Here is a 14,027-nt window from a genome sequence, read left to right as displayed (position 1 = left end):
GAGGTTGCAGTGAGCCGAGATTGCGCCACTGCACTCCAGCCTGGTGACAGAGCAAGACTCTGTTTCAAAAAAAAAAAAACATAAAATGATGTGTTTTCAACTACCAAATTAGCAAAGAGTTATTCATATCATTTAACCCAGAAATTCCAGGTCAGGGAATCCTAAGAAACTAAGCCAAAATGCAAATGAAAAAGCTAGTCACGATTCTGTTTACAATAGTTAATAACAGAAAATAGCCAGGCATGGTGGCTCACAGCTGTAATCCCACTGGCTCAGGAGGCTGAGGCAGGAGGATCTTTTGAATCCAGGAGTTTGAGGTTATAGTGAGCCATGGTCTTGCCATCGCACTCCAGTCTGGGTGACATGTTCCCTTCTCTAAAAAAAAAAAATTAAAAATAACAGAAAATAATCAAAATGCTGAACACCAGGAGACTGGCTTAGAAAAGCATGGCACATTCATACAATAGAATATTGATCAAGCACATACCAAAAATGCTTGGGAAGAATTTATGGTAACACAGGAAAATGCCTATATCATATTAACTTTTTTAAAAAGCAGAATTGTAAATTGTATATACCTTTTCTTCTCACCTATGGGAACATATTTCTAGAAAAAGGGAAACTCACCAAAATGTTCCCTCAGCATCACACAGGAAGACTGGCTACCATTCTTTCATGCAGCACGCCTTTGTCTCGAACTCCTGGCCTCAAGCCATCCTCCCACCATGGCCTCTCAAAGTGCTAGGGTTAGAGGTGGGAGCCAGCACAACTTTGTTGAATTCTGTACTGGCTTCTCTGCCAAGTCCTGGGAGTACAAAGATAATTCAGAAAGTCCTTCCCTTGAGGAGCTTGCATCTATGATCCGAAAAAGTGTTCTGTGTGAGTAAATAATCAAGCCTCAAAAGCTATAAGCATAATTGGAATCCAAAAATATCACAGCAGAAATGAACACAGCTGCAAGGTAAATGTTGACCGCACAGCTGGGCCTTCAGTGATGCTGCCCAGAGGCAATAGGGAATTTTGGAGCGTACTTAGCTGTCAGTTGAGTCCTCGGAAACCCCAATGCTAGAGTAAAGATGGCCTTGACTCCAAAGTAATGAAAGTCAAGGTGTAGCTAATAGAATTGATAGAATGAAGCTGATACTCCCAAACAATATTTGTTGCCTAACTTCCTGCTATAAGTGGTTTGGTGTAACTGACTTTGCTCAGCCTCTCCTCAGAACCACCAGAGTGACTTCGGATGGATTATTAGGCTTCTTCCATCTTGGGTTACTTCTTGAGCCCCCACTCTTTGGCAACGACTAGCTTGGAGGTTCCTGCTGCAGTGTCAGGATTGGGCCAGTGGGAATGCCTCTATTTTCAGGTTTCTCACAGGTGGAGATGACAGAATGACACCTTGTATTTCTAGACTCTTTTATGTATATTTCACATATATTTTACACATTCTGGGCCTGGCGCGGTGGCTCATGCCTGCAATCCCAGCACTTTGGGAGACCGAGGCAAGTGGATCCCCTGAGGTCAGGAGTTCGAGACCAGCCTGGCCAACATGGTGAAACCCCATCTCTACTAAAAATGGAAAAATTAGCAGGGTGTGGTGGCTTGCGCCTGTAATCCCAGCTACTCAGGAGGCTGAGGCAGGAGAATCCCTTGAGTTCTGGAGGCAGAGGTTGCAGTGAGCCAAGATTGCGCCATTGCACTCCAGCCTGGGCAACAAAAGCGAAAAAAAAAAAAAGAAAACTCCATCTCAAAAAAAAAAAAAGAAATTCTGACTCACCTGCAAATTGAAGAATGATGTAGTTGGTAGCTGGAAATCAACCAGCTGCATTTTAAAAATTTCTGGCAGTGTTACCTCCATCTTGCTTCCTTTACCTATCAAACTGTAGTTATTTAACAAATGCTAAATCAAAAAAACAAAGATTCTGATAGTGTCAGAGAGAAAGCTCTCCCAGAAAGCTCCTTTCTGAAAAGTCCAACCAGGTTGTTCTTTAAGTGTTTTGGTCCATGGTGTAGCAAGGCAGATTTAGAGAGCAAAGAATAGATACAATGTGATTTTTTTGTTGAGACAGAGTCTTGCTCCATTGCACAGACTGGATTGCAGTGGCTGGATCTCGGCTCATTGCAACCTCTGCTTCCCAGGTTCAAGCAATTCTCCTGCTTCAGCCTACTGAGTAGCTGGGATTACAGGCGTGCGCCACCACACCTGGCTAATTTTTGTATTTTTAGTAGATGTGGGGTTTCGCCATGTTGGTCAGGCTGGTCTCTAACTCCTGACCTCAAGTGATCTGCCCACCTCAACCTCCCAAAGTGCTGGGGCAGGCATGAGCCACAGTGCTTGGCCACAATGTGATCTTTAAAATAGATCAAAGAGGCCACCCTAAAGGAAAATGAGTATTTGATCATAAAATTAAGTACAATTTAAAAATTCAGTTATGCCATAATCCCAGCACTTTGGGAGGACAAGGTGGGAGGATTGTGTGAGCTCAGGAGTTTAAGACCAGCCTGGACAACATAGCAAGACCCTGTCTCTACTAAAACTTAAAGAAAAATAAGAAAAAGATCATCCGGGCACGGTGGTGCATGTCTGTAGTCCCAGCTACTCAGGAGACTGAGGTGGGAGACTTGCTTAATCCCAGCAGTCAAGGCTGCAGTGAGCCATGATTGTGCCACTGCATGCAGCCTGGACGACAGAGCAAGACACTGTTTCAAAAATAAATTAAATAAATAAATAAATGTTAAATTCTTAGCCAGGTATGATGCCTCACACCTGTAATCTCAGCACTTTGGGAGGCCAAGGTGGGAGGATCACTTGAGCCCAGGAGTTTGAGGCTCCAGTGAGCTATGATAGCTTCACTTCACTACAGCCTGGGTGACAGACCAAGCCTCTGTCTCTAGCTAACTAAATAAATAAATACTCATTTCTTAAGAGAAACCTTCAATAATTACCATGTGATCGGGACTGAAATGTATGAAGGCAAACTGTCTGGGTTCAAATCCTGGTTCTGCCACTTCCTAGCTGTGTGACCTTAAGCAAGCTACTTAATTTCTCTGTGTCTCAGTATTTTTTCCTTATCTGTAAAGTGGAGATGATAGGACCTCCAGCCTGGGCCACAGAGCAAGATTCTATCTCAAAAAATAAAATAAAATGAGAGACACCAGAGAGCTCCCTCATGCCTTCTCCCCCTTGAGGACACAGTGAGAAGATGCCCAACTATGAATCAGAAAGTGACCTTTGGGCCAGGCACGGTGGCTCACACCTGTAATCCCAGCACTTTGGGAGGCCAAGGCAGGTGGATCACAAGGTCAGAAGATCGAGACCATCCTGGCTAACACGGTGAAACCCCGTGTCTATGAAAAATACAAACAATTAGTCGGGCGTGGTGGCAGGCGCCTGTAGTCTCAGCTACTTGGGATGCTGAGGCATGAGAATCACTTGAACCCAGGAGGTGGAGCTTGCAGTGAGCCAAGATCACGCCACTGCATTCCAGCCTGGGCTACAGAGGGAAAAAAAAAGTGACCTTTGGCCAGACGTGGAGGCTTACACCTGTAAACCTCGTGCTTTGGGAGGCCGAGGTAGGAAGATTGCTTGAGGCCAGGAGTTCAGAACCAGCCTGGGCAACATAGCAAGACCCCTGTCTCTTAAAAAAAAAAAAAAAAAAAAGGCCCTCCCCAGACATGGAATTTTTGAACTTGGACTTCCCACCCTCCAGAACTGTGAGAAATACGTTTCTGTTGTTTATAAACCACCCAGTCTATGGTATTTTAATTATAGCAGCCTGAACCAACTAAGATAAGGGTATTCATGGAAGTGAGGAAAACAAATAATGTCTTTATGGGAACTCCAGAAAGCCACTCAGCCAGTCCTCAAGGTTAGCACAGGAACATCATACCACCCTGGAAGGTGGCCATTAGTCAGGAACTAGAAGGTCATTCGGGACACTGACCAGCTGTTGTGGCCATACCATCTCCTCATCCCTTTGCAGCAGGTTGGGTTGGTGTCTACTTAGAGCCGAATCTGTTTCTTTTTTTTTTTTTTTAATTATCTTTACTATAAGGGAAAAAACACAGTAAAACAGACCTGGTAGGTGGTAGGGGTGGAAGACACAGAAAAATATAATGACCAGACAAGCTGCCTAGACATGGCTTCCTGCGAGGGAGGCCCGTGAGTTGGCCTTTACCTCACCTGCTTTCCTGATTCAGAGAAACTTTCCCCTAGCAAGACTGGGCCCAGGAGCTCCATTTTCCAATCTCTTCTCTTCCTGGGCGTTTAGGAAAGGGTGTATGGTTCTCCAGCTTTCAAGATATTGAAGACAATATGGAGAAAAAGGGAAGGATGTTATAGCCCTTTGTTTCAATGCCTTCCCCAGCTCTTGCCCTCAGGATTTGTTGATGCTGCAGATAGGAACCCCATGGAATTGGGGCAGTTTAGGCAGCAATAGGCTGAACAATGAGGCTGTATTGATGAGGAAGGAAGCAGCATCACACCTGGCTTGGAAGCTGTCAGGAGGTAGAGTGCCATAGGAGAGATGCTAAGGAACTTTCGGGCAGAGGTACCTGGAGCCTGTAGTCCATCTGCTCCCAGAGTGTCAGTAGCCAAGCCTTTCCTTGTTAAGGGGGTCTCAAAGGATGTCCCTTTCCCCATATGCAGGAAGTACATAGCCTGCCAGCTTCAGAAGCCTGTCCAGCTAGAGGTGTGGTGCTCACTTCCACGCCTGTAGGTGTTTGTCCAAGAGTCAACCTGAGATTCAAACCCAAGGCCTTCTAGGCCCAAAACAAGTAAGCAAGTAGCAGCCCAGGAAGTCAAACCAAGATCTGCGAGGTTCCAAAATGCCAGCTCCTCGCTTCTTCCTTTCTCAGCCTACCAACATAACTGCTTGGAGAAGCCTGCACAAGTCACATGTTTGCCAGTCCCCACTGTCTCATTCCAATGCTGAGTTGCCCCTGGGATAGAGCAAGTCTTCCTTTGCTCCCTGTAGCTGTTAGGGCCAGGTAGAGACAGAGGGCAGGTGTGGGTGGGATGGAGGATCCCCTTTCATTCACACTCAGCAGGTGGCTTTCTTGAGCTTATTTTTCCCTTTAAAGCTGTCCTAATTGCTATTTTAATCAGATTTTGTATTCCTATAAATCTAAGGTGGAGGTTGGGGAGAAAAGAGATGAAGGTATGGTGAGATGTCTACTGAACTTGCCCCTGCCAAGGCCCCTCCCCATATACTCTCAACGAAAGTTGCAGGTGAGTCTCCCATGCTGGGAGTCAGAATCCGGCAGAGCCTCAGGCAGCAGGGAGCTATAGCAGTTAGAAAGAGCACACTCGCAGAAACCCCGTGACCTGCAGCTGCTGGCCTCCTGGAAGCTTCCTTTGTTACTCTTGGTTGGAAGACTGTTGTTATTATGCTCTTTTAACTATATTCACAGGGTCTAGGATTGGGTTAGAGAAAGGATGAGGGGGCAGGTGGGAGGAAAAAGGCTGAATGAGTGCTGGGAAGCGAGGCATCTGAAGGGACTGCCTTCATGGTCATGTCTAGTCTGATATTCAGAGCATTATTGATTTTTTTTCTTCCAAAATTACAAGTATTTTATTCTCAGCATCTTTTTCTAATTCTTCCTAATTATAATATGCTGTTATTTTACAGCCACCCATTCTCATTTTGTGGATATGATTCTCTACTGTAGTTTTCTGAGCACAAGAAATCAACTTTGGCTGCACATTGGAATATCTGAGAAGCTTAAAAATACTGATGTTGGCGGGGCGCGGTGGCTCAAGCCTGTAATCCCAGCACTTTGGGAGGCCGAGACGGGCGGATCACAAGGTCAGGAGATCGAGACCATCCTGGCTAACAAGGTGAAACGCCGTCTCTACTAAAAAAAATACAAAAACTAGCCGGGTGAGGTGGCGGGCGCCTGTAGTCCCAGCTCCTCGGGAGGCTGAGGCTGGAGAATGGCGTAAACCCGGGAGGCGGAGCTTGCAGTGAGCTGAGATCCGGCCACTGCACTCCAGTCCCGGCGACAGAGCGAGACTCCGCCTCAAAAAAAAAAAAAAAAATACTGATGTTTGGGCCAGGTACAGTGGCTCACGCCTGTAATCCTAGCACTTTGGGAGGCTGAGGCAGGCGGATCATGAGGTCAGGAGGTTGAGACCATCCTAGCCAACGTGGTGAAACCCCGTCTCTACTAAAAATAACAAAAATTAGCTGGGTGTGGTGGCAGGCGCCTGTAGTCCCAGCTACTCGGGTGGCTGAGTTACGAGAATCACTTGAACCTTTGCTTCCGCTCCTCCTGTCCTTGGACATCAGACTCCAGGTTCTTCAGCCCTTGGACTCTGGAACTTACATTAGTGGCCTTCTGAGGGATCTCAGGCCTTTGGCTATAGACTGAGGGCTGCACTGTTGGCTTCCTGCTTTTGAAGCTGTTGGACTTGAAATTCTGACTTAACTGATCAACAGTTAGGTCTAGGGAATATCTGTTCTGGGGAGTAGTGGGCAATGAACCCTGAAAAGCTCTGTGACATTATGATATAATAAAACATATATGTGGTTTTCCTCCCCAGTCCCTGGCACAGAACTCCTGAAACCCTTGTAATTTCCTGAGTGGCAGGGATGCAAGGTACATCATTTGTTCTAATATTTGGTCTTGGACTCTGGTTCCTGACAAAGAGCTCCTAAATCCTTGGGAATTTCCTGGGTACTAGAAGGGTCATTTGTTCTATTAATAATTAGGCAACTCTTGGGGGGCTCCTGGATAGCTTTGGGATGGGAACTGGTCAGCAGAAAGACCAAGCCATGGTTAGAAGCTTGGAACATTCAGTCCCATCCCCTGTTCTCCCCAGGAAGGGGAGCAGAGCTGGAGATTGAGTTAATAACCCATCATGCTGATGTGATGAAGCCTCCATAAGACTACAAGGCTCAGAGAGCTTCTAGGTTGGTGAACACATCTGCGTGCTAGAAGGGTGGTGCACCCCAAGTCTTGCCCTCAGGACACGTTTGGACTCACTCTGTGTACCTCTTCATCTGGCTGTTCATCTGTATTCTCTATCATATCTTTTATAATAAGCTGGTAAAGAGGCCAAGCATGGTGGCTCATGCCTATAATCCCCACACTTTGGGAGGCCAAGGTGGGAGGATCACTTGAGTTCTGGCAACACAATGAGACCCCATCTCCATGAAAAATAAAAACTTAGCCAGGCTTGGAGGTGCACACCTATAGTCCAGGTACTTGGGAGGCTGAGGTGGGAGGATTGCTTGAGCCTGGAGGTCGAGGCTGCAGTGAACCATAGCCATGCCACTTTGCTCTAACCTGGGAGAGAAAGCATGACCCTATCTTAGAAAAAAAAAAAGCTGGCAAACACAGGTAAACATGAGTGTTTCCCTGAGTTCTGTGAGCCATCATAGCAAATGGGTGCCTCCAATTTGTAGCCAAGTTAGAAGTGTGCGTAACCTAGGGACTCACTAGCTGCAATTGGCATCTGAAGTTTGGGGGCAGTTTTGTGGGACTGAGCCCCTAACCTGTGGCATCTGCAGTCACTCCAGGTAGTTAGTGTCATAATTAAATTGTGTGATACACCTAGTTGGTGTCCAAAGAGTTGGAGGATTCTTTGGGGTAGAATAAGCCCTGAGACATTTTGTGTCAGAAGGGTTGAGTGTAGTAGAGCAAAACAGTGTGTGTTTGTTTCCTGTTTAAGCTCCCAGGTGATTTTAGCGTGCAGCTAAGACTGAGAGCTGTCTTGAGGATATGAAGTCACTACTTTTCAGGTCCTCATCATTCTGGTCAGTCTCTTTTCTCAGACGCAAGTCCCCACTTTTGTTGAGATTTTCTCTTTTTGATGGCATGGGCCATTTTCAGAGGCTGACCAAGCTTACCTTCTGCCACGTGGGCTACACCTCTGCCTGTACCCTGGGCTTCAAGTCCTACCTGGAGGTGAGGAGCTGGGGCCTCTTGGCTTACTTGTGGTTTCCTATCTCCTCACTTCCTTGACGAATGCTGCCCAGCCTTTAGAGAGAGGGTCCTTCCTTGTTTTCAAAAGTGGCTGTATTGTCTTTCACACCCCTCTCTTCCTTCCTTCCTTCTCTCTTTCTTTTTGTATCTTTAACAAAATCTCTTCCTGGGGTCTTATGAAGGAGATTTCAGCAAGAGTTTAGTCCACATTCCTGAAATCCGGGGATTTTACTTTTTAACTTTATATATTTCTGTGTTATTTGAATTATTTTGCCACAAATACATTGCTCTTGTAATATTTTGTCAAATATTTTTATAAAAAAATTATATTAATAAGGCCTACGTAATAACCTTTAAAATGTTTATGACATAATGCTAAGGGAAAAGGCAGACATATGTGCAGGAGGATCACAACAATGTAAAAAAGGATCATGACAAAAAATGAACTTTATCCATAGATGACAGGCTGGAATGGGCTGGGCACCATGGGTCACACCTATAATCCCAGCACTTTGGGAGGCCAAGGCAGGTGGATTGCTTGTGGCCAGTAGTTCGAGACCAGCTTGGCCAACATGGCAAAAACCTCATCTCTACTAAAAATTAAAAAATTAGCTTGGTGTGGTGGTGCACACCTGTAATCCCAACTACTCAGGAGGCTAAAGTAGGAGAATCACTTGAACCGGGCAGGCAGAGGTTACAGTGAGCTGAGATCGGGCCACTGCACTGCAGCCTGGTTTACAGAGTGAGACTCTGTCTCAAAGCAAAAAAAAAAAAAAAAAAACAAAAAAAGAAATAGTGCTTATGCTTATGTGATGAGATAAATGCTTACTTATGTGTGGGAAAGTGTTTTGTTCTTTATGCATTTTTATTATATGTATATATATTTTTTAAAGAGTACATTCTCCTTTTATAATGGGTGGTAAATCGAACCACTCATGTTGAATGAGTTTAGTCAACTGCAGAAGTTACATATCATAAGAAACAGTTTGTGGGAGACACCCAGGCTCAAAGGAGCTACTGGGGTGTATCCCAAGAAAGGTGTGACGGGAATGTGGTTATTGTTAGGACACAAATAACACTGTCAACTGTGGTTTTTTTTTTTTTTTTTTTTTTTTTTTTTTGAGACGAACCAGACTGGAGTGCAGTGGTGTGATCTTGGCTCACTGCAACCTCTACTTCCTGGGTCCAAGCGATTCTCCTGCCTCAGCCTCCTGAATAACTGGGATTACAGGTGCCTGTCACCACAAACGGCTAATTTTTTTTTTTTTTTTTTTTTTAGTAGAGAGGGCGTTTCACTATGTTGGCCAGACTGGTCTTGAATTCCTGACCTGAGGTGATCTGCCTGCCTCGGTCTCCTGAAGTGCTGGGATTGCAGGTGTGACCCACCATGCTCGGCCTGTCAACTGTACGTTAATAAATAAGACATGAAACCTTAGTTTAGTGCACAATTGTGCTCCATTTACCTCCATTCCCCCTTTTCTCCATCAAGCCTACCTTGTATTTGTTTAGGCAGCCACCTTTCAATAACCCATGAAGTGTCTGGAGCTCCACCCTCTGCTCAAGAGGAACGGCACATGACCCAGGCCTCTGCCAATCAGCATTTCACATTCCTCATGATCTATTCAAAGGTGAGCAAGTAATTGAAGTCAGTTAAATTAGTGCCACTGCAAGAGTCTCTTTCCCCCACCCCAGTATTGTCATGGTTTTAATATGGTTTATCCACACAAAACTCACATTGAGGCTTGGACTCCAGTGTGGCAGTATTGGGAGGTGGTGCCTTTAAGAGGTGATTAGATTGTTAAGAGGGATGAATGCCTTACTCTTGCAGTGAGTTCTTGTTCTCTCAGTTCTGGATTAGTTCCCATGAGAGTGGGTTGTTATAAAGCAAGGCTGCCTCTTGCATTTGGTCTCTTTTGCTTGCCCTTCTACTTTTCTGACACACTGCAATGCAGCAGGAGGCCCTCACCAGATGCAACTGCCTGATCTTGAACATCCCAGTCTCTAGAACTGTGAGCCTAATAAACCTCTTTCTTTTATAAATAACCCAGTCTCAGGTATATTGTTATAGCAACAGGAAAAGGATTAAGACATATGTTGTACTTGAACCTTAATGTGCTTGAACTTGAAACTTGATGACTGCAGCAGCTATAGCCATCTTACTTCCATGTGAAGCCTGAGAATTAAGCAACACATGGAAGGGAGCACATCATTTGGGCCCCGATTTGGCCATGAGCTGCCCTTAGATTTTTTTTAGTTATGTGAGCCAATACATTTCCTAAAACAGGTAAAATTATGTTTTTAGACACTGATAACCAAAACAGTACAAACTATGCTTATGGAGATTTGCTTTAAAAAGGAGAACTAGAGAGAGAGAATTTGTTGCCTTTTGACCAATGCTTCCTTGAGAGAGCTGATATTCTGATTCCTGACCTCAGCCACTATTTGATTGGCAGATGTACGCTTATGCACTGCATAATGACATTTTGGTCAATGATGGGCGCTTGAGCCCAGGAGGTCAAAGCTGCAGTGAGCTGTCATTGCGCCACTGCACTCCAATCTAAGTGACAGAGTGAGACCCTGTCTCAAAAAAAAAAAAATTGGCCAGGCGCAATGGCTCACACCTGTAATCAATCCCAGCACTTTGGGAGGCCAAGGAGGGCAGATCACGAGGTCAAGAGATAGAGACCATCCTGGCTAACACAGTGAAACCCTGTCTCTACTAAAAATACAAAAACAAAATTAGCCAGACATGGTGGCAGGTGCCTGTAGTCCCAGCTACTCAGGAGGCTGAGGCAGGAGAATGGCATGAACCCAGGAAGCAGAGCTTGCAGTGGGCCGAGATCGCACCACTGCACTCCAGCCTGGGCGACAGAGTGAGACTCCGTCTCAAAAAAAAAAAAAAAAAAAAGACACATCTTTTCTATGCTTAGATGTGTTTATATACACAAATACTATTGTGTCACAATTGCCTACAGTATTGAGTACAGTAACATGCTGTGCAGGTTTGTAGCCTAGAAGCAATAGCCTCTACCATATAGGTTAGGTGTGTAGTAGGCTAAGCCATCTAGGTTTGTGTAGGTATACTCTATGATATTTGAACAATGACAAAATCACTTAATGATGCATTTCTCAAAACATGTCCTCATCTTTAAGTGATGCATGACTGTGTATCTCCCCTGAAGAAATAGCCATTCATTTGATTAGCCTAGTTTGATGAAACTATCTCATCATGAAACCCAACTCCTATTTCTGATTCCAGGTTTACGAAGCTGTCTTCTGATCTGTGGTTTAGCCCTTTGACTGCACTGATTATCAGGCAGGCACCCTCCCATTATGCGTGAACACACTGGCATTACGTTTGTTCAGTCAGCCTTTCGCAAGTTTGTTTAAACAATTAGTTGCTAGAGCATGCATGTAATAGAAACCTTGAGATTCTGGCTTCAAAACTGAGAACAGTCCCAGCTCCCTGGTGACCCACTGTAATATGGAAGAGGCAACTAAGTTGAGACTCTGTATCTCTCTTTAACTTCAACAAGGTCATTCACCTAAAAGGAGGACTAATAAAGACAGAGTGTGTATGTTTGTTATGTGGTCCAGACAGTACTGGTCAGCCCTGCAACATGGTAGTCCTGGGTTTGTACAGCTACTGTTTTTGGTGTAGTCTTGGGCAGACCACCATCTCCGTAAGCCTCTATTTTGATTCTTCTACTATAAAGTGGTAAAAATAACACTTTGCATGTGGTTATTGCAAAAACTAAAAGGAATGACATACATGAAGTCTAGGCAAAATAAAATAATAACTACTCAGAGGCAGATTTTCCATGAAGTTAATAAAGTTTCCTGGGCCCTAACAATGTGTTCACATAGTCCTTTGGTTTCATAAAAATTGTAAATTCAAGATATCTTTGCTATTCTTTTTTTTTTTTTTTTTTTTTAAGACAGGGGATCTCACTTTGTCACCCAGACTGTAGTGCAGAGGCACGATCTTGGCTCACCGCAATCTCCACCTTCCAGGCTCAAGCGATTCTCCTGCCTCATCCTCCTGAGTAGCTGGGATTACAGGTGCATGCCACCACTGCCTGGCTAATTTTTGTATTTTTAGTAAAGACAGGTTTTCACCATATTGGCCAGGCTGGTCTCGCAACTCCTGACCTCAAGTGATCCACCCACCTCGGCCTCCCAAAGTGCTAGGATTTACAGGCATGAGCCACCACATCCAGCCAATTTTTCTTAAATCAAGTCCCCCAAATCTTGTACTGGTATTATTTCATTATCATGATCTCATTTAAACCTCACAACAATACTAGGAAATAGCTATGGTTGTTACCATTTTACAAATGAGAAAATTGAGGCTTATGGATATTAAGTAACTTTTCTAAGATCATACTATGAATGGTAGAGCCAAGATTCAAACCGAGGCGGGCTGCATCCAGAGAGAAACCAGGGTCTTAATCACCTGGTTTCCTAAATGTGCCTGTACTGAAGAGTCACCAAAGGGCACTTATTAAAGCACAGATTCCAGGGTCCACCTCAGAGATAGCAAATCAGGGTCCCTAGGGGAGGGACCTAGTTTCTGTGGAGGTTTCTACTCATGAACCTCTGCTCCAGTGAGCTGTATTTGCCTGTCTGTCTCCAATCTTGGGGGCAGCAGTTTTTCCTGTGTTCTCACCTTTCTTACAGATGCAAGAAGAGTTGTTGAGTTTTCAGCCTGTCCTGCTTTGTAGTTGCTATTAAGATAGAATGGCAACTTCCAAGCTCTTTACGTGCAGAAGCAGAAACCAGAGGTCCTATCCAAAATAGTTTTAAATTGTATTGACCTTACACAAAAGTAGAGCAATGTGCTGAATCCCTGTGTATCCATCACCTAGGTTCAACAATTATTATAATTTTGCTAATTTTGAGAAGCAGTTTAAAAATTCAGAGACCAGTTCTTAACAGTTGAAAAAACAGAGAGTTTAAATAGTCATTCAAATAATTTGGGAAATGACATTAATTATTTTTAAGTAAATTACCTAAATGATTTGTGCAAGAGCTTACAAATAGCATAAAACAAAAAACCAATAATGTTAACTACTTTGGTAGCTCTTTTGTGTAGTATCACTTTACTCAAATCCCCCCCAATACTCTATTATGTGAGGAGAAATCTGTTTTTTATTACATTTCCTTCTGAAACTCAGAGAGCAAAACAGTCCAATTCAATCACCAAACTTGTGGAGTCCATAGGGCGTTCCCTTGTGCTACAGGAGACCAGAAAGGAGTTGTAAAGCTTAGCCACAGTTATTTGGAAGACTTTATTGGGAAAGTGGTGTTTGAGTGGCATCTATTAAGAGTAGACTTTATGTCTAAAGCAGATGTGGAAGGAGCAGAATTTCAGGTTGAGGGAACTTCATGTACACAGATGGGAGAGAAGGTGTAGAGTTTGGGGGTGTGGTTACATAATAGTGTTTGTGATGGAAGGGTAATTTAAGAGCTGGATGGATCTTAAAGGTGACATCATGGAGCAGAGGTTAAAGGCATAGGTTCTGCTGGCAAACAGACCTGTCTGGTTACCTCCTGCCTCAGGTGGCAGTGCTGATTGCCAACCTAAGAGCCATTCCCAATGTGTGTTCCTTAGTGGTAGAGCTGCCTTCCTCTCTAAAGGCTGGAAATGCTAGATACTCATTTACCAGCCTCCTTTGCAGCTAGGGGATGGACATGTAATCCAAGTCTGGCCAAAAGGACCTGAAGGGAAATCTGAAGGGGAGTTCTAGAAATAGTTTCCTCCCTAATCAAAAAAAGACACTATAGCAAAAACTTCTTTTTGCCTCTGAACACAGCTGTGTGATGGTGTGAGCACTGGAGCTATGGCAGCCAACCTGTAACCATGAGGACAAGCTGCTGATGAAAGCCAAGGTGCTGAGGCTAGCAGAGGAGATAATATAAAGTATTTAGTGCTTGATGACATCATTATGCCACTCTACTTATGCGACTCTTTGTTTGGAACATCAGATTGTGTAAAATGATGCATTTTCCTGATTATTTAGGCCATTTTGATTTGCATAACCCCTGGGTTAATATCAGCCCAGAAAGTAGAAAAGAAAAACAATAATTATATATATATA

The 14,027-nt window shown here is 44.1% G+C and overlaps 2 protein-coding genes across 5 annotated transcripts in view; one reads left to right on the top strand and one right to left on the bottom strand.

The window, feature by feature from the left end:
* The window catches only part of TP53INP1 (tumor protein p53 inducible nuclear protein 1), a 51,984-nt gene extending 42,517 nt beyond the window's left edge, over positions 1 to 9,467 (bottom strand). For all 3 annotated transcript variants that reach the window (XM_017888824.1, XM_017888826.1, XM_017888823.1), the window contains exon 1: positions 9,421 to 9,467. The gene's annotated coding sequence lies outside the window, so the exon portion shown is untranslated. The remainder of the gene's footprint in view (positions 1 to 9,420) is intronic.
* NDUFAF6 (NADH:ubiquinone oxidoreductase complex assembly factor 6) overlaps positions 1 to 14,027 on the top strand; it is a 115,257-nt gene that overhangs the window by 19,308 nt on the left and 81,922 nt on the right. Inside the window, exon 1 of one of the 2 annotated variants that reach the window (XM_017888820.1) lies at positions 9,467 to 9,554. The exons of the other annotated variant lie outside the window; for it this stretch is intronic. The gene's annotated coding sequence lies outside the window, so the exon portion shown is untranslated. Of the gene's footprint in view, positions 1 to 9,466; positions 9,555 to 14,027 lie in introns of those variants that run through there. 2 annotated transcript variants of the gene reach the window in all.

This window comes from Rhinopithecus bieti, unplaced genomic scaffold, assembly GCF_001698545.2.
Source record: "Rhinopithecus bieti isolate Rb0 unplaced genomic scaffold, ASM169854v2 scaffold_15676, whole genome shotgun sequence".
Classification (NCBI taxonomy): domain Eukaryota; kingdom Metazoa; phylum Chordata; class Mammalia; order Primates; family Cercopithecidae; genus Rhinopithecus; species Rhinopithecus bieti.
Note: the sequence above shows the minus strand (reverse complement) of the source record. Positions and strands in the feature narration are given on the sequence as shown.